The 23,591-nt window shown below is 45.3% G+C and overlaps 1 pseudogene; it reads left to right on the top strand.

Moving 5' to 3' along the window:
* The first annotated feature begins 15,509 nt into the window (after window positions 1-15,509).
* On the top strand, window positions 15,510-17,934 carry LOC107113929 (annotated as a pseudogene).
* The last annotated feature ends 5,657 nt before the right edge of the window (window positions 17,935-23,591 follow it).

Raw genomic sequence — 23,591 nt, 5'->3', positions numbered from 1 at the left:
CCCCCGCTGCTCCAATCATAGAACATCAGTGGCATATGTAATCCTCAACTAAGTCAAACCTCCTCTCTCCCCCCCCCCCCTTAAATTTCCATCATGCCTTTCTGGGCCTTTGAGTTTGATCAACTGTTTACCCATCTAAGATTTATTTGCACGTGATATCAGTGTTTGAATTCTGCAGGAATTCTGCTTGTCCCCAGCTATAAGAGCAAAGTGGAACTGCCTAGCTTCTGCTTCTACTGGCTTCTTGATCAATTAAGTTTCCATGTCACCAATGTGAGGACCAAGCACTTTTACACAGATGGACAAGGGAAAGCACTCATTTTGTTGGAAGTCTATACTTTCCATCCCCAGACTGGTTAGTGATGGGAACTGCCTAAAAATGATGGCAGCAGTAGCAAAGAGTAAGTGGATTATTGCTTGCCTCTGACAACTTGAGTGGAAGTTGCTATTCAAAAATCACCTGCAACATTGTCTTCAGCTACAGAGTAAGTTCTGAACCAAACCAGGACTGGAGGACATTCCTACTAATCACTTGTGATACACTGAGACAGCAACAATCCTGGATAACAAAAATAAAGGACAGAAGAGGATAAACATTGCTTATAAGCAAGCTGTCAGTCTCAGGACTGCAATGGCTAGCAGTCTGAACCGTGACCCTTAAAGCACCTCACCATTGCCAATTCCTTAACAAGTTTCCTCAGCCATCAACTTGTTTTCAAGAGGCCACTCTATAAACAAACCTTCATCTTCCATCTTCCAGTTGCAAACAGACTGCATAAGGTGCAGAACATCTGCTTGTAATCAGCAACACAATATTAGCTCTGGCATCATGAATACGTTCATATACTCTTGTCAGTAACTCTGAAACTGTGTGCTGGGACACATTAATGCTTGTGTGAGTGGACTGTTAGCGTGCGGGAAGAAATAAATGAAAGTCTTCTCTGAACTGAGGCATGACTCATTTGGCTCTGGCCACGCTTCCTCCTGGTCTGTCTGTGCCAGGGCCATGTAGTTCGGCTGCATGTCTTCATCATGTGTGATTATATCATGCAATCATACAATCACATCCAATGCTAATTACTCATTAATCACTGCTCTGGGCTTGTCTTCTTCCAGACTGGAGGACAACTGAGGGCCTAACCACACATTACAGTTTCCAAGTCCTGGAGTCCAGCAAAGCAGATATGCTCTGGGAATTCCTTGCTGAAAATAAATTTACATGTGCATTTGGGATCCAACTCAGATTTGGATCACAGCATGAAGGAAGAAGCCATGCCCCCTTCCCAACCTGAAACAGCCCCAGCGGAGAAACCTATGACCTGTGCATATGTAGCCCATCAGCTAAAGCCCCCTCTCCCCATGTGCTGTATTTGCAATCTGTATCAGGGCCCCTCACTTGAAAATTAAATTTCAGAAATCACTGGGAGTTCTGTATTCAAAATGTGTGATTTGACAGGGACTGGTGTGGATCCAGAAAGCCTATCAGAGCAGTGACTCATACCAAAACAGGGAGGTTTTCTATGATGTGCCTCAATTTCAATTCAGAGATTTTAAAAAGTGTGCCTCTGCTATCAGAAGCTTGAGAAATACTAAATTTTAAGATTAGTGATGGTACACTAATGGAGAGCCAGTTTGGTGTAGTGGTTAAAAGCAGCAGACCAGGTTTGATTCCCCACTTCTCTGCTTGCAGCCAGCTGGGTAACCCTGGGTCAGTTACAGTTCTCTCAAAAGCAGTTCTTTCAGAGCTTTCTCAGCCCCACCTCTGTCACAGGGTGTCTGTTGTGGGGAGAGGAAGGGAAGGAGATTGCTGCTCTGAGACTCCAAGTGTGCCCGGAACCTGGACTAATGCAATAATCATTCCTATTTTTAAAAAAGGTGATTGCCAGAGTCCAGATAATTATAGACCTATTAGCTTTCTATTGGTTGTGGGCAAGCTGTATGCTCGTCATCTGGCTAACAAACTTAAAAGATCTGGATGTCTGAGCAGAAAAATTTGGGCCCAGAACAAGCAGGCTTTTGTCAGGGGAAATCAATGCTAGATCACTGTGCTGTTTTAAGTCATCTAGTGAGCAAGTACAGCAAAGAGAGGCGCTGTAAGCTATTTGCAGCCTTTCTAGACTTGAAGGAGGCCTTCGACTCCATTCCTAGAGACCTTTTATGGAAAAAACTAAGGGGTCTGGGTAGTGATGAGAGGTTGCTTTTCTTCATTAGGAAGCTCCACTTCAACACTACTTGCCAGGTGAGATGCTCCAATGAGGGTGACTTAACCCCTAAGATACCAATAAATGTTGGAGTAAAACAAGGCTGCATCCTAGCCCCCACTATCTTTTTGTGAATGATCTAGACTGTTATTTGAAAACCATTGATGGCCATAGTCCCAAATTAGGGGTAATCCATCTCCCATTGCTTCTCTACGCAGATGATGCGGTACTTCTTTCCCTGACTCAGATAGGAATGAAAAGACTCTTAGTCCGCTTTCTTGATTACTGTGATGTTAACAAACTAACTTTAAATTTTGGGAAATCTAAAATCATTGCCTTCGGAAGGATGTAGAAGCCTAATAAATGGAAGGTAAGAGGTAATCTGATTGAGCAGGTTCCAAGCTTTAAATATCCGGGAGTACATTTCCATCACAGCCTTAGATGGGCAGTACATAAAAAAGAAATGACCAAATCTGTCAATAGTACCATGCTTGCAGTTTCTCGTTTTCACTATACTAAGGGCAATCAGTATGTGCCCACGGCCATGAGGGTTTTCAATCATAAAATCAGTGCTAAACTGATGTATGGGGTTCCAATCTGGATTTTGGCTATTAATAAAGATATAGAAAAAGTCCGATCTAAATTTCTTTGGAAAATATTAGGCCTTCCCCCACGCATGCCCTATGCGGCCATCTGTTTGGAGACCAATCAGAGTCTTTTGGCAACAAAAGCTTGGATTATGACATTTAAATTTTGGCTCAGGTTACATTTTAGAGCTAATTCCAATCCTTTTATTTCACTAATGCTTACCGAGTCCTCATCCTTGGCATGGTTTTCCCATATAGAGAGTAAGATCACGTGTATAGGAGTTAGTTTTGAAGAGCTTCTTCATTTGTCAGAAAGCTCAGCCTTTCACTTGATTAAACAAAGACTCCTCGACATAGAACACCAAGAGCTGATTAGCCTGACTTCAGGTAGATGCTCCCCCTTGAAGGTAGGGTTTCCTCCCCAAGGGTCTATTGCAGAATATTTTCTCTGTTTAACCACTCCTCATTATCAAAGAGCTTTTACGTTAGGCCATTTTAATGTGCTGCGTTCAGCTGTATTGAGTGGTAGGTTCTCTAAGACTCCTTATGTGGATAGATTATGTCTTTGTGGTGTTAATGAAACTGAGAGTCTGGATCATATCATTCTACACTGTATTTTCTATCATGATGTTCGATCATCATATCTTGAGCCTATGTTGAGAAATCTAGTAAATTATTCTAATGAATGGAAGATATTTTATTTACTCTCTACTTGATCCTCAGTGATTATGGAAATGGTGGCCAAATTTCTGTTTTGGGCTTCTAAGAGGAGGGTATGTATTATTAACTGCATATAACTTCGTATTCCTTGCCTGTCAGTTTTGATACAATATGCCAATAAAGGTTGATTGATTTATTGACTCCATGTGAAGGTGGGATATAAATCCAACTATTCTTCTTCCTCCTCCTCCTCCTCCTCCTCCACAAGGCTGCTTAATGTTGAGATTCCATCGTATTAATATTAAAATCAGTTTCTTTTAAGGATATTTTCAACTTTAATTCTGCCACCTTCAATATGAAAGATTCCTGTATTTAGCCTGAAAAGGTTCTAGGTCTATGGCTCATAATGGGTGCCATACTGCATTCTTTGGAGTAATCTACAGATTGGGGGAGCACATTCAGAACTCTGGGGGGAAGTTGGGGAGTATCTGGGATTTTAGCAGCCCTTTCCCCCACTTGCAATTGTTTCTTGTATCCAATGAAGGAGGGTTGATTGATATTGTTTACCTCATCTTGAGCATAAAATCCCCATTTTAAGACTTCTCCCTCAGGCCCACAACAAACAGGAATCAAAGACGGGAACATTATGGACTGAAGGCCAGAAAGCATAAGGGTCCCTCTTAGTGTATGCCTGACATCAACCTATATACAGTTGCTTTGTCTGCAGTGCTGTTTTATGTCCTATTTTTTAAAAATCTGTGGCTCAAGGGCATCTGAAGAGCATACTACAAACTTGGTGGATAGCAGTGGATTAAAGGTTAGAATAACTGGTCTATGTCCACTGAGACAAGAGACAGCCATATACAATGGGCACTTATTCTGTTCATTGCAGCGCTGGGAAGTAGAAATTCATGAGTAGTACAACTTCTGTGGACTTGTGCACAAACCACAGCCATAGCCAAGCTAGGACAGACACATATGGGCAATGCTCCCTCTAAGCTGTGGAGACTTGTGAGCAAAAATTCTACTTTGTGAGCTACTGGCATTAAAAATATGAGTGAGTGATTTGGCTACTGCATAAATTAGCTTGCTCTGGAGCCATCCTTCCTGAGCTAAGACAAAAATATGTGAGCTGGAGGCTAAAAAACTGTGAGCTAGCTCACACTAACTCAGTTTAAGAGGAACACTGCATATGGGATGTGACATCCCTTGCACCTACATCCAGGATAAAGGTGCCCGCAGATCACAGCCCTATCCCTTGCACTAGTGAATCGAGGTGAACTACCTTCATTCCCCTTTGCTTCTGTAGCATCAGGGAGCCTGTGGCTGTGACGGGATGGCTGATACACTTCAATATAAGATACTCAAAAAGACAGCACTCCATTTGCCAAACCACTTATTTGTCTTTTTGGTGATCCACAGTATCCATAAACTCTCCTCCAAAACCACATTTCAAATGAATCAACTTTCTTCTTGTTAGCTTTCTTCATTGCCCAACTTTCATAGCCATACATAGTAATGGTGAATAATATGGTATGAATTATCTTGATCTTGGTCACCAGCAACACATCCTTACACATCTTTTCTAGCTCCTCCATGGCTGCCTTTCCCAGTCTCAATCTCCTTCTGATTTCTTGGTTACAGTTTCCCTTTTGGTTGATGATGGAGCCAAGGAATAGAAAATATTGAACAGTTTCAATTCCTTTGTTGTCAGCCTTAAGGTTGTGTAATTCCCCAGTAGTCATTATTTTTGCTTTCTTAACATTCAGCTGTAATCCAGCCCGGGACTTTCTGCTTTAACCTTCATCAGTAGTCATTTCAAGTCTACACTGTCTCCTGCCAGTAATGTGGTATCATCTGCATATCTCAAATTGTTAATCTTCCCTCCCTCAATTTTACTCCATCTTAATCTAAATCTAATCCATTTTTCCTTATGATATTTTCTGCATATGGATTGAAGAGCTAGGGAGATAAAATACATTCTTGTCTGATGCCTTTGCCAACTGGAAATCATTCTATTTTTCCATATTCTGTGCTAAGAGTAGCCTCTTGTCCAGAGTACAGGTTGCGCATCCAAACAATCAGATGTTGTGGCATGCCCATTCCTGTTAAAACCAACCATAGCTTTTCATGGTTCACACTGTCAAAAGCTTTGCTGTAATCTATGAAACACAAGCTGATTTTCTTCCGAAATTATCTTGTATGCCTCAGTAAGCAATGCAAATTTGCAATATGATCTCTAGTTTCTCTTGCTAATTTTTTGAAGCATTTTGCTAACTTTTTGGCTTCTCTGCTTGCCAATATGAAAAGAAATTGACAAGTGCTGTAGTTGAGGTAATATTTGCCACTATTTCTTTTTACCTTTTAATATCTGGTATTATATAGCACAAGAGCACTCTTTGAGCAAGTACGTCCAAGAAATGTGTGCTCCTTCTCAATGAGAACAGAAGAACTAGAACACAGTATCAATAGAGAATCTGGAAAACTTTCTCAGTGGAGTGTGGTAAGCAGTGGGGTACCGCAGAGATCAGAACTAGGTGCAATGCTTTTTAACTTGTTTATTAATGATTTGGAGTTGGGAGTAAGCAGTGAAGTGGCTAAATTTGCAGATGACATGAAGTTGTTCAGGGTGGTGACAACCAGGGAGGATTGTGAGGCACTCCAAAGAGATCTGTCGAGGATGGGCGAGTGGGCGTCAACATGGCAAATGGGGTTCAATGTGGCCAAGTGCAAAGTGATGCACATTGGAGCAAAAAATCCTAACTATAAATACACGTTGATGGGGTCTGAACTGGCAGAGACTGACCAAGAGAGAGATCTTGGAGTCATAGTAGATAACCCACTGAAAATGTCGAGACAGTGTGTGACTGCAATAAAAAAGGCCAACGCTATGCTGAGGATTATTAGGAAGGGAATTGAAAACAAATCAGCCAGCATCATAATGCCCCTGTATAAATCGATGTTACATCCTCATTTGGAGTACTGTGTACAGTCACCACACCTCAAAAAGGATATTATAGCATTGGAAAAAGTGCAGAAAAGGGCAACTGGAATGATAAAAGGGTTGGAACACTTTCCCAATGAAGAAAGGTTAAAGTGCTTGGGGCTCTTTAGCTTGGAGAAACGACAGCTGAGGGGTGACATGATCGAGGTTTATAAGATTATGCATGGGATAGAGTAGGTAGAGAAAGAGGTACTTTTCTCCCTTTCTCACAGTACAAGAACTCGTAGGCACTCCATGAAATTGCTGAGCGGTCGGGTTAGAACAGATAAAGGAAGTACTTCTTCACCCAAAGAGTGATTAACACATGGAATTCACTGCCACAGGAGGTGGTGGCGGCTACAAGCATGGACAGCTTCAAGGGGGAACTGGATAAACATATGGAGCAGAGATCCATCAGTGGCTATTAGCCACAAGATATAGATAGGAACTCACAGGCTGGGGCAGGTGATGCTCTGTATTCTTGGTGCTGGGGGGGGGACAACAGTGGGAGGGCTGCTAGTGTCCTGGACCCACTGCTGGACCTCCTGATGGCACCTGGTATTTTTGGCCACTGTGTGACAGAGTGTTGGATTAGATGGGCCATTGGCCTGTTTTTATGTTGTTTGCCCCCTTCCTTTCTGTTGCCTACCAGGAAACTCCCTTTAAAACTTGTTCCTTTAGAATTGTCCCTTTAGTACACATTCTTGATATCCAACCCACATATCCAACCCACAGCACACCCTTGTTTGATCAGAATACCAAATCCTTTAAAGAACATATTTGGGTGGGCAGAGTCACGTGTTTCAAATAATAGTTTTTGTTATGAAAAATTATTTTTAAACCATGCTAATAAAATCCAGTGAAATCACATACCTAGTTTTCTACCAGCTTCTTCTTTTAGCTGCAGGCTAATCTGAAAAGCAGCACAAACAGAAGATTCTCAGAAATCTATATAAGCATGCCACTCGGCTTAACTATGCTTCCACTGGACAGATCCCTACCAGAAAACTCCAACAACAGACAGGATCTGTCTGGCAATGAAACCATGAGTGACACATTGATAGCTCAAGCTGTTAATTTATTAGGTGACAGAATTTCCTTTTTTCTCAGGAATGTTAGGGGATAACATTTAAAGTTACAAAGGACTAAATGGTGTTGCATTATCTCAGACAATAAAGCATCACTTTATTTCAGGGCTGAAGAAAGTTTTGACTCCAGTCAGCCTGTCCAGAGCAGCAGCTTTCCCTTTCCACTAAAATATGACCTGCTGATGATCCCACTTCCACACTCTGGGCCAACAGCTATGATTACTCACTGACACTCCATTAAGCACATTCTCTAAAACTTTTGAGACTGTACAGCAACATCAGTGTGATCTTTACCTGGCTTCCCTGTGACAACCTCAAATATCTGGATGGGGAACATTCACTACTTTCACTTTTACTTAGGTCATCTCTGAAATTCTCCTGTTTGCACACTATTGCTTGAGTGCAAATGAATTTCATCATTACCTTACTGAGCATTTCTCTCCAGAAGCCAAAGTGTTCTGCAAGACCAGTAAACATCATTGTAGTTAGCATGTTGTTTGAATCTTGGAGACTTGGGCTCAAATGTCTGGTGAGCCGCAAACATAATGGTCTCATTCTCAGTTCCCTGTCTGTAAAATCCTAATCCTGATTTATTCATGAGAAGATATATAAGACAGATCCATCAAGGGCTACTAGCCATGGGGTCTAAACAGAGCTGCCATGTTTTATTTTTATTTATTTAGATTATTTATAGTCTTCCTTTCTCACTCATTCAAGGGGAATTACACAGTGCAGGTCAAATACAATCAATGGGATGGGAGACGAAGTACTAAAATAATAAGGTTTGAATTGCAGAATCTAAAAACAAGCAGGAATCTGAAAACAGAGCCAAAACAAAGCATAAGCAATAACGTGAAACATTAAATGATGCAGAAATTACTTCGTAGGATCATACTTGCACCAACAGACAGTACATATTATGCACAATTGTCCACAGACAGTCCCTATCCCATTACCAAAGCATCTTTCTGAAATAATCTGTTACAGTACAGCCCTAATTACCTGTGTAAAAAAGCTCTCCTGAATCATTCAGTTTTTCAGTTTACAGAAAGCCAGGAGAGTGGAAGCCTTCTTTGCACTATTAGGCAGGCCATTCGGGGAGGGGGGGAGGGCACAAGAGAGAATGCATTTGAAAAATAGCTGTTGATTTTGCCCATTTGCAGGGTGCCACCTGCAGGAGGCCCTGCTCCAATCAGCGAAGCTGTTGTCACAGGACATGGGGGAGTGCAATCCTGCAGGTCTGAGGGGCCAAGGCCATGAAGGGCTTTGTACGTAATGTGATAAGTTAACATCTTGAATTAAGCCTCTTAATTGATAGGCACCCAATGGAATGACTGCTCTGCCTAGCTCCCAATAGCAACCAAGCTGTGGCATTCTGTATCAGCTGGAGTCTTCAGTACGATTTGGAGGGAAGACCTGTGTAAAGTGCATTAAAGGTAAATGTAAAGGTTTCCCTTGGTTGAAAGCCAGTTGAATCCGGGCTTCTGGTTTTAGTGTCTTGCAGGTTGGACGCATCCCATCAAACTCTGATGAGGACGCGCCAAGTCACGGCAGACAGGAGGGGTCTCGGATGATTCCAAGCCTCCCTGGAGCCCTTGCAGGGGGCTCTCTGCCTGGGGTGCAGAGGGGTGCCTCTTCCAAGGCGACGGCCAAGGAATTGAGGCTCCCCTTACCCCGAGAGGTCCTGCCGCCGCGAAGCCATTATGGCATCTAGAGCTGACTGCCGGATGGAGCGGGCAAAAGATCAAGCATAAAAACGTTCTTACTACAGTTCAAAAGTGATAAACTGTGAGTTAAGCAATCCCCCTCTAAGCGGCTGAGCCAAGTTAAAACAAACAAAACTATCCACGAGATGAAATAGTGGGAGGGGAGGAGTTGGGGATTCCACCCCTCCATTAAACTTAACAGTTCCCAAGCAACAAGCCCGGGGGGGGGGGGGGGATGATACTGACCGAGACTGTAAACAAAACTGGAAGGTGCAAAATAGTCCAAAAGCGCATGTAAATCGAAGAACTTTTACTTTAAACTAAAAATATTTTTTCTTGTGTAAACAATGTCTGGTAAAGGAAGAAGGATGGCGCTGGAAAATAAACCTCCTACAGGAACTACCCAACCAACATCTCCTCCCTGAACGCTGGAAACAGCTACTAATTTCTCCAACATGCTTGCAACAGCACTGCGCCCTCTACTCAACAACAAACTCCATGGTGTTCAAAAGCAACTGATGGGAATTGACAAAAGAGCGGATAAGACTGATATAGCCCTTAAGAAAGTGGAGGCAAAAACAAAAGATATTAAACAGAAGCTAGAAGAAGTGGAAAAAGAGTGAATTTCTGATAAAGGACAATCGCTGCAACTACAAATGGAGAGATCAATGTATGTCCTGTGCTTCCAAGGGTATCCCAGAACAGAAAGGGGAAAATTTAAAAGAACTATTAAGTCAAGAATTAGCACCAGTGATGGAGCTTAAACAGGATCTATTTCAAAATGATATGGACTTAGCCTATCGAACTTACCTAGACTTTATTAAGAAAAATAAGCTACCTGGTGAAATATTTGTTAAATTTTCCAAAAGATCTACTAGAGACGCAGTCTTGAAAGCAACATCTGGGGAAACCCTGAAAGTTAAAGACCAAGAAGCAAGAATCTTAAAAGATATTCCATTTGAGGTGCAAAAACAAAGACGGCAATACAAAGACTTAACTTCCTTCCTACGGAATAACTCAACCCCCTATAGATGGATATTCCCAGAAAGACTTCTTTTTAATTATAATGATAAGAAGATCAGGATTGACTCTGCGCAGAAAGCTAAAGACTTTTTGGAACAACAACAAAGCCCAATGAAAGATGAAAGGAAAAATAAGGACAGTATCTAAAAAGAAAAGCGAATGTGAATCAGAAGACACCTCAAGCAGTTCTTGTAGTACCTCTGAGGTTTCGAACTCGGAAAAAGGAGAGGCTGCCCCTAAATTACTTAAAGTTCAACTGAAAAACAAACAAGAAGGAGGCAGCTGTGTCGCCTGGGATCTCTCAGAGATGCGGCTTGCAAACCAGCAGTTAGAGAGGGGGTGCAAATGTACGCACCCCCCGGAGACTCTTGCAAAGGGTCTCCAGTTATGGAGCACTGAGGGTTGCCTCCTTCCCGGCATGCCGTCGAGAAATTGCTCCGATGGTCTCCCTGCTGTGTTCCGACAAGGACTTAGCTACGCATACCCCATCAAACGAGTGGAGGACCAGCAGTCAATATGTATGTCTGTTGGCGAGATCTACTTGATCTACATATAAAGAGTGAGTAAAGTTGAAACGAAACAACAAAGCAAGCCCCCCGGGGAAAAGCGAGGGGGGAGAGGGGACTCTCCTCCGCTAAGAACTGTTTACAAGCATTTCGGAGCTAGAAGAAAGGGGGGGCATGTTTAAAAGCGGCAATGGATTATATTGGAGAGATCACAGAAGGCAGTTAAGCACTGAAGCAAGTTTTTGGGACTTTGGCAAACTTTGTAAAACTAAACATCCTTAAAAATGGTGACGGACAACGTAGTAAGAGAAGCAAGCGATATCCAAGCGTCTTCCAGGAAGTGGAAAAGCGGCTGGTAACCATGTGACCAGAAATAATAATCATAGACTCGTGCAAACTATGTCTTAAGCCTTTGTCCCCTGTTGGTATAAATGAGGTACTATGCAAGAACTGTGCTACACGTCAGCTGTTGCTTTTAAAAGGACTGTGTTAATATCGGAGAAGCGTCTAACCAATGATCATAGGGGCTTCCAGGATCGAAGAGGAGAGTCAAATGGGCATTTGCAATTCGAAGGGCCTGTATGCAGACCATAAACAAGGCTTAAAGCAAAGGAGTACCCTCCATGGTTATATCCTGATTAAGTCTGCTGGGCACTAAGGTGACGAAACTCTCTTCAAGCTGGGCAGTGAAAAGCAAATTGGAATGACCTCTATGACTGAAGGCAAGAATTTAAGCGGAACAGTTCTGGAAAAAGGAGAAGGGACTTTGTTTTGAGATGGCCCGTTTCTGATACAGCAAGACGGTGCCACAGGGAAGAAGAAAGAGGAAAACAGCAATGGAAGAGAAAATGAGACTGTGTTATATCTACTGAGGGAGACTCACAGTTAATTTGCTTTTCATGGTGAAGGGAAAAATAATGGTTAAATGAGATGCTATTGTTGTCTGAAATTTGTTAAATAGCGATTCTCCTGGACTACTCTTCATATAGATTTGTTGGGAAGTTTTCACAAGCTATGACGATGACTGATCACTCTCAATGTTAAAGAAAGCTTTTTACTATTGTTAAGCAAACTTTTTACAAGCCGTATGTGACCTCCAACCCTTGGATTTTTAGTGGATTTTCTTTCTCCTATAGTGTGTAATCTCCCTCCCTAATTTCGTTGTAGTTTTTAGTAAATGCAAATAAAAATTCCCTTATGGGGGGCCATAATAAATAAATAAACAAGAAGAACAAGCTATAATATCCATTTTAAGGTGTGATGACCAGAACTGCACACAGTATTCCAAATGAGGTCGCACCATTGATTTATATAGGGGCATTATGATATTGGCTGATCTGTTTTCAATGCCCTTCCTAATAATCCCCAACATAGCATTGGCCTTTTTTTTTTTGCAGTCACACACTGTCTCGACATTTTCAGTGAGTTATCTACTACAACTCCAAGATCTCTCTCTTGTTCAGTCTCTGCCAGTTCAGACCCCATCAATGTGTATATATATTGAGGATTTTTGGCTCCAATGTGCATCACCTTGCACTTGGCCACATTGAACCCCATTTGCCATGTTGACGCCCACTTGCTTATCCTTGACAGATCCCTTTGGAGTGCCTCACAATCCTCACTGGTTTTCATCACCCTGAACAACTTAATATCATCCGCAAATTTAGCCACTTCACTGCTTACTCCCAACTGCAAATCATTAATGAGCAAGTTAAAAAGCATCGCACCAAGTTCTGATCCCTGCAGTACCCCACTGCTTACCACCCTCCACTGAGAAAATTTCCCATTTATACTGACTCTCTGTTTTCTATTAATTAGCCAGTTTTTGATCCACAAAAGGACTTGTCCTTTTATCCCACGATTTCTGAGCTTACTTTGGAGACTTGGATGAGGAACTTTAGCAAAAGCTTTCTGGAAGTCAAGGTAAACAATATCCGTTGGGTCCCCCTTGTCCACATGTTGTTCACCCCCTCAAAGAACACTAACAGGTTAGTTAGACAAGATCTTCCCTTACAGAACCCATACTGAGTCTTCCTCAATAGTTCTTGTTCATCTATGTGCCTACTAATTCTTTCCTTAATAACAGTTTCCACCAATTTACCCGGTATCGACGTCAGACTGACTGGCCTGTAATTTCCCGGATCTCCTCTGGAACCCTTTTTAAAGATGGGAGTGACATTAGCTACCTTCCAGTCCTCAGGAATGGAGGCAGATTTTAAGGAAAGATTGCATACTTTTGTAAGGAGATCCACAAATTCACATTTGAGTTCTTTCAGAATTCTCAGATGTATGCCATCTGGGCCTGGTGATTTATCAGTTTTTGTCTATCAGTTTTAGGACCTCCTCTCTCGTCACCTCAATCTGACTCAGGTCTTTCAACACCCCTCCCGAAATCAGCGGTTCTGGAGTGGGCAAGTACTTCTCATCTTCCACAGTGAAGACAGAGGCAAAAAATGCATTTAGCTTCTCAGCCATTTCCCTAGCATCCTTCAGTACTCCTTCAGAAGGGTTTTTACCTACAATTTCTCTACTTCAAACTACTCCAAGCTTTTCTGTAACTCTGAACTGGTGGGGGGATGCTGTGGTCTTTGTAGCAGCAAATGGAGAGGGATGAAGTACCTCCTTCCCATAGCCGTTTGTGTCAAAGTACCCCGTTTCTTTTAAATGAATGGTGCTAGGGCTCTGTTACAATTATTTGCATGTGATGGTTAGTTAGCCCTTAAAGCCATAACAACTAACAGGTGTTCCAATATTTCTCTGATGCCAAATGCAACACAAAAGTTCCTTAAAAGGCAGAGAGCACAGGAGAAATCTAGATAGATTCAGGTGGGGCAGTCATGTTGGTCTGAAGCAACAGAACAAAGTTTGAGTCCAATGGCAACTTTAAGACTATCAAAGTTTTATTCAAGATATAAGCTTTTATGTGTAAACACACTTCTTCAGGAAAAATATGGTAGTCCTTATATGATAGTACTTCTTCACCCAAAGAGTGATTAACACATGGAATTCACTGCCACAGGAGGTGGTGGCTACAAGCATGGACGGCTTCAAGAGGGAATTGGATAAACATATGGAGAAAAGGTCCATCAGTGGCTATTAGCCACAAGGTATAGATAGGATCTCTGAGGCAAGTGATGCTTGAGAGGGGGGGCAACAGTGGGAGGGATTCTAGTGTCCTGGCCCCAATGATGGCACCTGGTATTTTTGGCCACTGTGTGACAGAGTGTTGGACTGGATGGGCCATTGGCCTGATACAACATGGGCTTCTCTTATGAACAATACTGGAGAATGTTTTCCATTGAGCAACTTCCATTTTATTGCTTCTTATTCCCAGCATTCCAAGAGTGCAACCTGATTCTAACCACAGCCTGCGCCCACTGAAATCAGCAAATCATCCTGTGCAGGACGCTGACAAAAGCCTTCCAATCATGGCCTGAGAAAGATCCTCCCCACCCCCTTTCAAACGCCAAGGGTGATGAAGAGTGCTGAAGAACTTATGGCACCACTGTGTTGCATTATTTGTACTGTTTGTTTTAAAAGTTAGTAAGTTGGCTTTTGGTTTTGATAGGGACCAACATGACTACCCACTATTTATTTATTTCCTTCATTTATACCCCACTTTTCTCCATCGTATCCTCACGACAACACTGTGAGGTAGGTTAGGCTGTGAAGGGGTGACTGAGTAGACACCTGATAATCCTCCCCAGAGGCCATCCAATCGCGTGACATGTCTGGCTATGCCTCTGGCAGCATTTGTGCCCTCTCAATCTAATCCCTTTCCAAAAGAAGAAGAAGAAGAGAAGAGATTGGATTTATACCCCGCCTTTCACTACCCGAAGGAGTCTCAGAGCGGCTTACAAATGCCTTCCCCTCCCCACAACAGACACCCTGTGAGGTAGGTGGGGCTGAGAGAGCTCTGACAGAAACTGCTCTTTTTCAAGAACAGCTGTGCCAGAACTACGGCTTGCCCAAGGTCATCCAGCCAGGTGCAAGTGGAGGAGGGGGGAATCAAACCCAGCCCTCCCAGATTAGAGTCCGCACACTTAACCACTATACCAAACCTTTCCTCAAAGTTCCATAAAGTCCCCTTTATGTTATCCATCCAAGACTTCGATCTCTCTGGGTAAGGACCATGCCACTCCCAAGTATTAACCACTCCACTCTTAATCTTCAACTGTAGCATAGGAAAAATACCTGGCAGACTTCCCTGCTTCACTAACAGGCCAGTCAGTCTGTCGGGCAAGAAACTTAACTGCCAAATCCCCCCACCCCCATCTCGATGAAGACAAAGCAGAGGAACCGAGATAGATTCAGAAGCCCAGGAGCGGGATGGAGCAGCAGCAGGCTGGCAGTAGCCAGTTTCTCCCCCAGCCTCCAGCCAGTTCTGGAGCATTCTTTCTCTCCAGTCACGAAAGCAGCAGCTCTTCCAAGGCTGCTCAAGGTGCCTGGCAGCGTCCAGTAGCTCTCACACTTTCCCCCTCCTTCGGCTCCTGCTGTGAGGATCAGGCTGTCTTTGGCAAGAGGAAGCCTTGGAAAGTTGCAGACATTCCTAGCGAGAGGGATCAATCTGCTGTTTCAATTCTCTCCCGCAGGAGAGCACGGAATGGCTGCGCACGGGCCCGGGGGGACTTTGGGACCACCACAAAGGGAGGAGGAAAGCTCAGCCCCCTTTCCAGACGGCTATAAAGCCGGGACCGGCATTCTATTACCGCCTCAGAGCAGAGCCGGGAGGCATCTCGGAGGGGTTCAGGCGGGAGAGCCTTCTCTGATTATCAATCCCCCACACACACACCCAAGCGCGCGCGCGCGCGATTCCAAGGGGCTCCAGTTGAGTCAAGGTCGTCCAACACCTGAAAACGACCCGCTTAATCCCCGCTCCCAAGACACGAAACTTTCCTTAGGGGGAAGCCCTGACAGGGCAGTCGGTGCTACCCATGACGGGGGAGCCCCACAGCCCGGAGGGGGAGCCCGCCCCGCTCCTCAAGAGCGCCGTCCAGCCGGCCCTCCTGGTCTCCTGCGCTCTCCTGCTGTGCCTGTGGGCGCGGAGAAGCCCGAGGGCCCCCGGCAAGGGCCCGCCCGGCCCCGTCGGCTGGCCGCTGCTGGGCAACGTGCTGCAGCTGGGCCGCCTGCCTCACCTCACCTTCTGCGAGCTGGCGCGGCGCTACGGGGACGTCTTCCAACTGCGCCTGGGCATGCGCGCCATCGTGGTGTTGAACGGCGAGGCGGCCATCCGGCAGGCGCTGGTGCAGCAGAGTGGGCTCTTCGCCGGGAGGCCCGACTTCCCTTCCTTCCGCCTCGTGTCGGGCGGGAAGAGCATGGCCTTCGGGCGCTACACCGAGCGCTGGCGGGCGCAGCGGCGGGTGGCCCACGCCACGCTGCGCGCCTTCTCGACGGCCAAGACGCCCAGCAAGCGGCTCTTCGAGCAGCACGTGGCGGCCGAGGCGCAGGAGCTCATCGACGGGCTGGTGGCGCTGAGCGAGGGCGGCGCTTACGGCGACCCGGCGCCGCTGCTGACCGTGGCCAACGCCAACGTGATGTGCGCCCTCTGCTTCGGGCAGCGCTACAGCCACGGCGACGGCGAGTTCCGGGCGCTGCTGGGCAGGAACGACCGCTTCGGGAAGACGGTGGCGGCGGGCAGCCTGGTGGACGTGCTGCCCTGGCTGCAGGCCTTCCCCAACCCGGTGCGCCGCGTCTTCCACGACTTCCAGGCGCTCAACCGGGAGCTGCACGACTTCGTGCGAGCCAAAGTGGCGCAGCACCGGCGCACCTTTCAGCCGGGCGCCTCCCCGCGCCACATCAGCGACGCCATCCTGGAGCGCATGGAGCACGGGCCCGGGGCCCAGCAGGGCCTGGCGGGGGACTACGTCGAAGGCACCCTCACGGATCTCTTCGGTGCCGGCCAGGACACCACCTCCACCGCCCTGGCCTGGGTGCTGCTCCTTCTCCTGAAGCACCCGGCGCTCCGGCGGCAGCTACAGGAGGACCTGGACCGAGTGGTGGGCCGCGGCCGGCTGCCCACGGCCGACGACCGCTCCGCCTTGCCGCGCCTGGAGGCTTTCCTCTACGAGTCGCTCCGCTACAGCAGCTTCGTGCCCCTCACCATCCCGCACGCCACCACCGCCGACGTGGTCCTGGACGGCTTCCACATCGCGAAGGACACGGTGGTCTTCGTCAACCAGTGGTCCGTCAACCACGATCGGCTCCGCTGGAAGGACCCGCACGTCTTTGACCCGGCGCGCTTCCTAGACGCCGCCCAAGAGACCCTCGACCGGGATCTTGCCTGCCGGGTCCTCATCTTCTCTCTGGGCAAGAGGCGCTGCATCGGGGACCAGCTCGCCAAGCTCCAGCTGTTCCTCTTCACCGCCATCCTCTTGCATCAGTGCGACCTGGAGGCCAATCCTGCCGACGAACTCACCATGGACTGTGAGCACGGGCTGGCTCTCAAGCCGCTGCCCTACACCTTGGCCGTGAGGAGGCGATGCCTTTGCCAAAGCCCTGGGGAGGAGAGGCCAGCAGGAGTCGTCCATGTTACCTCTTGAAGGGCTGGGGCTGCCTTCCAGAGGCACACTGCCTGGGTGCTTAGGTGAGCCTCACCGTGAGAAAACCAGGGGTGCATCCTGTAGCCAGGGTTTCCTTTTAAACCAGCTTCTGCTACTGTGCCTTTAGCAGCCACTTGGTAGGCAGCCTTTGCCAATGATGATGCTTATGGTCCTGGAAAGAGTCCACTGCCTCAGATTTCTACATATTTTCAAGCTACTGTTGAAGGCACATGAACATACTAGGCTGTTTTTCTGGTAGCAAGTTTGCAACCAAACACCCCTTCTGTTCTGTTCCTTCTGCACTTATTCAGATGTCTCACTCTCCCCTCTGCCTGTTGCAGCTTAGTAACAGAGTTCAATCAGATTTCTTTAAAGTAGAGGCACTCTGGAACTGTTGTGACTGAAATAACAGACAGCTGTTATTCCGGGATGTACAGGAAAGGCAAACCTGTCTCCTTCTGAGAGACTGGTATTCTGAAATAACTTTCCTGCATCAATGTTGCCTTAAGAGCTGACAAATTATCCCCGTGCAGAAGGGTTTATCTACTCAGGAGGAATGTTGTAATCTGTATAGCACAGGCAGGGCAAGGTATGAAGGCTAAAGTTTGAATTAAATTTGATCACAGAATCATAGAGTTGGAAGGGGCCATACAGGCCATCTAGTTCCTGTTTAATACGGGATCAGCCTAAAGCATCCCTGACAAGTGTTCGTCCAGCCACTGCTTGAAGACTGCCAGTGAGGGGGAGCCCTAGGCAGTGGGTTCCACGACTGAACTACTCTTACTGTAACATTGGCAAGGCAGAAGCAATGTTTCTGCAAAGCAGATACACAGCCCAGTTTAAAGGAGACGCCTCCCTATGAGTGCAAAAGCCCCTTTGGGAAAATGCTTTTGCCTCGACCAGCATCATTTTTCAGTCAGGTCTCCCTCTAGAGCAGGGGTTCTTAACCTGGGGCCCACAGATCCCCCAAGAGGTCTTTGGACAGGTTTTGGGGGTCCATGAACTTGGATGGGGGGGATTACATCTTTATTTTTCACTACCCTCTAATGGAAATTTAGCATTTTCTTCCATTATGAATGTAGGAAACAAACCACAGTAGTAGTAGCAGTACCTGTGACTTTTGTGACCAATAGAAATCACAGATATTTTCAAATCACATTACAGTTGTTGTCTTATTATTTAATGTATTAATAAAGAAGCACATATATTACTATATAATACATTTTATTTGTTTACTGTATTTCAATATAAGTGGTTTCCTTTGTAATTGTATGTATTTTATGCATTTAGAGACATTATTCGGAGAAGGGGTCCATACCCAATGTGGTCCATGGCACAAAAAAGGTGATGCACTCCTGCTCTAAAGGAAAGGGTACCTCTGGGCCAGGCTGTACTTAAAACATCTGGAAAGCTGAAAGTAGACAAAAAAAGAGTGGGGGAAGCCTGGAGGGAAAAAGCAGTCATAGCTTGTGGGGAGGAGACAGTGTGGAGTCCAGAAGCAGCAGGAGAGGCGTGCTGGCCCTTTTCCCACACCCCAGAACTTGTCTGCTGCAATCTGTTCTCTCCCCCATTTCAGACACATGTTTGCAACAAGGTTTTGCTTGCCCCACTGAAGAAGGGGAGGGAGTTGCCGCAGAAAAGTGGCAGGCAGGGAAAGGGTGAAATCACCCTCTCCCCCACTGCTTCTCTGTTCCAGATCACCCACTTCTGAAACTATTTTTCCTTAGAAAACAGGAGTCTTGTGGCACCTTGAAGATGATCAAAATTTTAATCCTGCATAAGATTTTGTAGACTTGCTCAGATACTGAGAGCCGGTCTTCGCTTTTAAGGAGGAGGGACAGGACAAAAACAAACAGCAAGTCAAGAGGCTGTGAAATGTAGGAAGTACAGAATGAAATGTAATTAAGTATAAATACCCTTCACATGTTACGCTAAGCTGCTGCCTATAATTGGTGAGGAATCCCAGGGTTCGCTTAGATGGTCACAGTTATAATGAGATACAAATCACTTCTGGTTTAGGGGGGGTGGGGTGCGGCTACCGTTGGAGTTCAGCTTCATGTATTTGAGAGCCCTCTTCCCTGCTAAGGTCTTGGCATGGCTAACTCTATTATTACTCAAGTAGCAACGGAATCCTCTTTCTTCAAGTGCAGAAGCGAGTGATGTTAGCAACTTTGTCGGTTCCAGTTAAAGCTGAAATGAAAACGCAAGCCTGCTTGTAAAATGCACGAACTTGGCAGCTCCTTATAAGCTTGCTGCTCCCAGCCAGGCAGTCAGGAAGTCAGTGATTTTTAATTTTTTTTGGCATAGGTTTGCAGGGAGCTGTCCTCTTTTCTTTTTCTGTTATCGGGCCATAGTTCCTATCTTGAAATTTTAACCAAGTACTACTAGGTGTTTAATACATTTACAGGATGAAGCCTCGCAAGTTGTATCCAGATCCTTTATGTTTTAACATGAAGCCTCTTTGACATGAAATTAACATGTATTTGAATCCCCACACTTGCTGGTTCTATTCCTGATGCCTTTCCTGTCTCCAGAAGGCAGTCGTGGATCGTTATGCAGGACAAAATGCAGCTTCAGGACTCAAAGCCAATGACTGCGGAGTGGCCCTCCATACCACAGTCTTCTGCATTAAGAAGCTGGAGACTTGCTGCCTAAGTAGATTGGAGCCTGCTGGCCTTCTGCATGTTTCAGGATGGCTCACAGAGTTCTTCGCCTATCCCCCATCTCATGCAAAGGCTTTGCATACGGTGGCTCATGGCAATCAGTTTTAGGCTTGTGTATGTTCCTCCCCAGAATAGCACAGGTGATGTAAAGCTTTTGGTTTGGTGGGCATCATCTGTAAGGATGTCTGTGCCTGCGTAGCAACTGCATGTCCTACACATGGGGAAAACAGCACAAGCCCAACAGCACATACAGGGTCAGCACATGGTGGGGAGGGCAGAGAGGGAATGCTGCATGAACCAGCCCCTTTGCATTGGGAAGAACAAGGAAGAGCAGAACAGTCTTCAGAGGGGAAATTGATATTGCATAGGAGATTGCCTGAGCACAATCAAATCTCCACTTACTTAATGTCTTCTTTCAGTGTCCACATCTGCCGCTTGGAAGTAGTTAACGTGTAGGGCAGTTTCTTCTTCCCACCAATTGTTATACTTGTTACATAAGCCAGTGTTGGGAGAATTTTTTTAGCCTTAATACTGCAGTACATATTTGATTCCAGTATGCTTTCCTATTCTTAAGTGTGGATGAAGGTATCTTTTTCATAGATTTACTTTGTATTATTTTATAATAAGCATTACTTGAATTTTACTTAATATTTTTATACATGTGAGTGTGTCCTGTCTGAATAAAGATCTTGACACAATTTGCTGTATTCTTGCGGGGGACAAAAGAACTATGGATGACCCCCACACACAGACACAAAGTGGGGTTTCCGAATGGGTACTAAAATGAAGTAGGAGGCTGTTCAAGTATTACACAGGACAACATTGTCATATGTATTTTGGATAAAATGTCCAAATGGGATGCTCCCTCTTTAACCTTTTCACCTATGAAAACTTTTAATCAGGGTTGTGAGTACACTCTACCCAGTTCTAGAGCTAGAAAATAAACCTGAGTGCAACATACTGTTCTAGGAGGCTCAGGTTCTGAAAGGAGGTTGTAATCTGACCAGATTGCTGTGCATAAATCTTCCATCCTAGCTTCATGTCTCCATCTATGACTTCTGGAAGAATCCTTTACCTAGTAAGTGTGTGCAGGTAAAACACTGTATACTTGAGGAATCAGGTAAATGCTTAATGCATGCTAAACGCTGACTTAAATGGAATTTTGTCCACAGTCCGTGCACGTATTTCACTTGTCTCAAATCAAAGTGGTTGTAGATTGATATCAATGAAATTGAATCCATGGAACAGAACTCTCCAGTGAGTGGCAAAGTCCCACCCACTTTTGGGGGGAGCTGCTTTTTGGAAGGATTTGCAGTTAAAGGTGTACACACAGAGAGCAACAGTATCACACCTGCTCTTCTTTGCATGCACAGTGAGAAGCTGGATGGCCAGGTCACTCTGCATGGGGATAATTCCTTTGGACCAAGGCAGGTTCACAGATACTCCCTTGCCTTCCGCCTGGCACAGGCTTCCATCCCACAGTCTGAGCTCCAGTGTTCTAGACACATGCCTGTGGTACAGAGCCCCTTTCCCCCCCACGAAGCTTATATTTTGATCTAATTCCTATGGTCACATATCAGTTGCATCAGAACAGCACAGACAATATATTCCTTTAGTTTCCGTTGCCTGTATATATGTGTGGGGGGGGGGGACCTCTGCTCTGTCAGACTCCAGTGTTAGTCTATTCAGATGAAATAACAGTCTTGTGGCAACACAAAGGCTAACCAAATTATTGTGGCAGAAGGACTTGTCAGTAAGAGCCCATCTCATCTGATGCAAATCCATAGCATCTGTTATGGTAAATTTTTGAAGGGGCCACAAAAATCTTTGTAGTTTCTCCTGCTGTTCCTGTGGTGGGTGTTTGGCTCATCCTCAAGTGACTAAGGAAGGGTGACTTGCTGGTGGGTTTGTGGCAGAGGCAAGAACTGAACCCTTAACCTTCCAGATCACTGTTCATTTCTGTAACTACCACAGTACCACCAGCTCCTACTGTGAACAGAGTAGGCTGGGGGGGGCATTGCTCCCTATGGCCTTTATGCAGTACATCTGTTGTGGAACTCTATAGTCTGTTTTGTAAAGGCATCATCAAAGACCCAAGCAAAAAGATGTCAGGAAGGAAAAGAAAATATTCACAAAAAAAGGGAAAAACTTTAGAGGAGTTTTCCACTACTCCAGCAAAGATGATAGAGAGGTATTGAAAATAACTTTGATCTAATCATGGGCCATAGGAAGGCATTAAGAAAATAAAATAACCAGTGATGCAATTTGCTTTTTCAGGGGTGATTCTCAACTGCTTTTCAGATTCCCTTTAAGGAGAGCTTTTTTGGGGTACTCACCAGAACTGAGCAGTGGCTCTCTGAAGTCCCAATCCTTGTATGCTGGCCTGCCCCACTTAGCCAGAGCAAGAGAGAGTGGACCCCCAGGAACAGCCTAGTAGGGATCTGCAGAGGGAAGAGGGAATTGGTGGAAATCGACGCAACAATTTTTTAACACAAAAACACTCTGCTTTTAACAATGCTTCATTGATGTTGACAGAGACAAGTCCTGGAAAAGGTTTGTTGTGTTGAAAGGATCATTCAGAATGTTAAGCTTTTTGGACTTCATCTGTAAGCTGCCCAGATCAACCGGTCCTGTTGGTCAATCAACTCAAGTGTTTATCATTTTAGCAATTGCATAACACCAGGGTTGAAGCTGGGGTGGAGGCAGTGGGTACACCATCCCAGTTGGGGCACTGTCTTAATTTGTGGCATGACAGCTTCTATTTGAAGACTGGAGGGTTATTTTCAGGCATTCTTCTAGTTTTCACATGGTCTCCTGTAGCTGCATCACCGCTCATTCCCCATCAACAAGGCAGGTCAGTTCAGGTAGGGCAGGAGAATGACAGGACCTGTGGCAACTTAGACATTCAGTACACATAGAGCCCCACAGCAGGGCAACAGGCACCCACCCCCCATGGCCAATTCAGCTTTGGAAAACCACACAGGAGGGAAATAAAGCCCCTCTCCCTAGTGCCATGCTTACAGGCAGAATCTGGCACCATGGCACTTGGGAACAATAGTTCCTGGATGCTTCATGATTGTGAGTCGGATCAGGGGACCCGACTCAGGTCACATGTATCGTCTGGTAGAGTCCTTGCAGTATCACAGGTTGCCTGCCACTGTTCTAAATAGTAATGGCTATTTGGCCTGGCTGTTAACGGCTGAACCATCCACAGCCCCTAAAGCACTGGCATATTTTTCTTCTGGAATGTTTTCTCCATTTTTATTTTTTTTTAGTGTTTTTAAAATTTTAACCTGAATCTATTCAAATTTATTTATTGCATGTTGTCAACTACCCTGAGCCTAATAATAATAATAATAAATTATTTCCTATAGAGGACCTTGCCTTTATAACCAAATCAGAACATTGGTCCATCCCATTCCGTGTTGTCTGCTTCACCTGGGAACAGATCTGCAACAGGGAAAGTCCTGTCCTTACTCTGGGAGAGTGAAGCTTGTGCCCTTCTGCATACAAAAGCATGTATTCTACCACATGCTGCACTTCCACCCAAAGCTATGGGGAGAAATGCAAAAAAGAAAAAAAATCAGAAGCAATCACTGAGTCCGGGGAGGGAACAATCAGTTGCTGGAAGCAGG

The sequence above is a fragment of the Gekko japonicus genome, unplaced genomic scaffold, assembly GCF_001447785.1.
Source record: "Gekko japonicus isolate JY-2015 unplaced genomic scaffold, Gekko_japonicus_V1.1 scaffold631, whole genome shotgun sequence".
NCBI lineage: Eukaryota > Metazoa > Chordata > Lepidosauria > Squamata > Gekkonidae > Gekko > Gekko japonicus.
The sequence above is the reverse complement of the archived record's forward strand: the minus strand, read 5'-3'. Positions and strand labels throughout refer to the sequence as shown.